Source organism: Artibeus jamaicensis, unplaced genomic scaffold, assembly GCF_021234435.1.
Source record: "Artibeus jamaicensis isolate MK-2021 breed Jamaican fruit bat unplaced genomic scaffold, CSHL_Jam_final contig_2790, whole genome shotgun sequence".
In the NCBI taxonomy this organism is placed as follows: domain Eukaryota; kingdom Metazoa; phylum Chordata; class Mammalia; order Chiroptera; family Phyllostomidae; genus Artibeus; species Artibeus jamaicensis.
This window is the reverse complement of record NW_026521616.1, coordinates 1,230,286-1,233,436: the sequence shown is the minus strand read 5'-3', so window position 1 is coordinate 1,233,436 and position 3,151 is coordinate 1,230,286. Positions and strand designations below refer to the sequence as shown.

The window sequence follows — 3,151 nt, the reverse complement described above, 5'->3', positions numbered from 1 at the left end:
ACTTGAGACACGTGTTCATGAATTAAAGGGGGGAATGGTGGGAGAGGGGGTGTGCAGGGTGAGGGGGAATGAAGGGGGGAATAGAACAAATGTAATGGCATAATCAATAAAATAAAAAATATATTAAAAAAAAGAAAAAAATATTTTGGAACACTTCTTCTCACCTGCTTTCCTTTTTCCCTTTTGCAATTGAAATGCAGCCACTCATTGGGGAAGTACCGGATGGTGCTGGCCATTTCAGGGGCGGGATCTTAGGATCAGAGGAGCAGTACCCAGCCAGATCCAAGTGGAAATGCTAAGCTGCTGCCTTCTCTAGCACCCTAGTATATAAATAAGTAATAAGCATAGGAATTAAGTACAATGTAGAATGGCTTAAAAAATGAAGGTTACAGGATACTCAAAATTCTCTGAAAGCCAAGGTGAGACTTACCCTCTAATTACAAGGACAATAAAGATCATGAGTATCACATGCTTTTATTCCACTGGATCCTCACAACAACCCTATGAGCCAATCAAAGCTAATATTTACTGAGCACTTACTTTCTGCCAGACATTTTTTGGGCCCTGCGTTATTTCATCTAAGCTCTCACAACAACCCTTATTGTATATAGTTATCTTTATTTCAAAATCAAGACAAGAACATTGAGTTGACAATTATTAAATACATACTTTGTGCCCAGGCATTAAGTACTTGACATACATTTTCCCATGGTAAACCTCTGAAGGAGGTCTGTATTTCATTGAGTATCGAAAGTTAAATAGCTTGCCCATGTCTACACAACTAAGAAAAGGAGGAAACAAGATTCAAAGTTAGGCTTTCTATTTCCAAAGCTCATGAGCTTAAGCATTCCCAAAATTGAAGGGGGGGATTCAGAGAGTTTAAGAGATGTTCCCAAGTTTACACAACCAGCAAGTCATAGACTGATGTCTTAAGTCTCTCTGATTTCATAACTGAACTGTTGATAATTTACAGCAAGAAAAATAATGGAATGTAATTTGATTCTCTCATTTGATGCTAATTTTCAAAGCCTGGCAATCTAACTGGGTTTTACTTCAGTGTATTCTTTAAATATAGTTTAGCAGTGAAAGATGTTTTCATCATTCAAACTGTCTCAAAGGACATGAACACCTCCATCATGGAGTACCTGACTATGGTGTGTGCATGTAAGACCTCTTGTGCCAAAAGCATTGTTGGTGCGATTCCCTACTTACTTCCCTTACAGCAAACACTGCAAGATGAGAAAAAGAGTTCCATTGTTTCTACGTTGCTGCCTTCAATGATGTGCAAAGCTGGTCCAATTCATTTTATTACTATGGATTTACAGCAGAAGAAAATTCAGGGCTTCTTTGATATTTCTTGTTGATAGTGTAAGAGCATCTCCTTTCTTATTATAGTGTATTGAAGAAGAGATCATGGATTACAGGAATGTGGAGATCTAGCCAAGTCTCCAGCCTCAGCAAAGGCATTTGTGGAATGCCCAAGGTTGGGCATTGCGGTGATTCATGGAGAAGAACCTTAGGATGCCAAGTTGGACTTGGTGGATGTACGGCATTCCCCACCCATGGTCAGGAGTGTGGCTGCCATCCACCCCAGCCTGGAAATCCCCCTGCTGATTCCTAAAGAAAAGCCCCCAATCACAGTGGTGGGCAATGTGGAAGGATTGCTATCATTGTGGACGACACCATCAGTGATATTGACAGCTTTCTGGCTGCAGCAGAGACCCTGAAGGAAAGAGGTTCATACAAGATCTTTGTGATGGTGACTCACAGCTTGCTATCTTCAGATGCTCCCTGACTGATTGAGGAGTCTCTCATCATTGAAGGTGGTGGCTGCCAAAACAATTCCACATGAAATCCAGAAGCTCCAGTGCCCCCAAATTAAAACAGTGGATATCAGCATGATCCTTTTAGAAGCCATCCATTGGATTCAAAATGGGGACTCCTTGTCCTACCTTATCAGAAACTTAGGCTTAGATGACTGAAGAGCTGTCCTTTCTGAAACTTCCAAGGGTCAAACTGGAAACGTGAGAAGGAGTACTGGGAGAGATCGTGCCTGATTTTATGTATTTCCCAGGGGCTGTGTATGTTTTGTTCCTTTCTTGTTAATTACTATGAAGATAGAGCAATTTTTTATGTTGATTGGGATGTTTGTGAGGTTTTGCAGTGATTTTTATCGCGGCGATTTTTTATAAGAACAAACAAACAAAAAAACTGTGGCTCTGGCTGGTGTGGCTCAGTGGTTGAGTGCTGGCCTGTGAACCAAAGGGTCATTGGTTTGATTCCCAGTCCAGTGCTTGAGCCTGGGTTGCAGGCCAGGTCCCTGGTTGGGGAGTACAAGAGGCAACCACACATTGATGTTTCTCTCCTTCTCTTTCTCCCTCCCTTTGCATTCTCTAAAAAATAAATAAATAAAATCTTTTAAGAACAAAAAACCATGTTCTCCTCTTAATAAAATAAGCTAAGACCTTGTTGTTTTTAGCTTATTTAAAATATAACTTGGAATGAGATTTTTCAACTCACAAACAGCCTTTTTCCAAAATTGTTGGAGTCCAAATGCTTACCAAATTTAATAAAATAAAATGGTCCACTCTATGACAACTGCAATTGAAAAGCCAAAAAATCTATACTGTTGAATCCAGGTAATGATATTTTTAGAAATGCCTTTATAGACAAGCATATGGATCATGTGCCCATTATTTATTTTTTGCAACAAAAGAAGGAATACAAACTTACTGTGTGTGTGTGATTTTTTACACTTTGTGTTTTGTCAATTGTTTTATAACTAAAATAAAATGAAAAACAAAAAATAAAAACAATAAAAGAACAAGAAGAAAAAAGAGTACAAAAAAATGAAGCTAGAATAAGTATCCTCTGGGGCAGCTTCAAGCAGTCCAACATTCACATCATAGGAGTGTGGGAAGGAGAAGAGAAAAAGTAAGAAATTAGAAATCTATTTAAAAAGTAATGAAGTAAAACTTCCCTAATATGGTGAAAGAAATATACATGCAAGTCCAAGAAGCACACAGAGTCCCAAATAGGCCCACCCCAAGAAGTGTCATGATTAAAATGCCAAAGGTTAAAGATAAAGAAAATCTTAAAAGCAGCAAGAGAAGCTCTTTAAGAGAAGCTCTTAAAGCTGTTTAAGCAGCAA

General features: G+C 38.7%; 1 pseudogene; it reads left to right on the top strand.

Moving 5' to 3' along the window:
• Positions 1 to 1,091: 1,091 nt before the first annotated feature.
• LOC119062063 (phosphoribosyl pyrophosphate synthase-associated protein 2-like) lies at positions 1,092 to 1,982 on the top strand (annotated as a pseudogene).
• Positions 1,983 to 3,151: the final 1,169 nt, after the last annotated feature.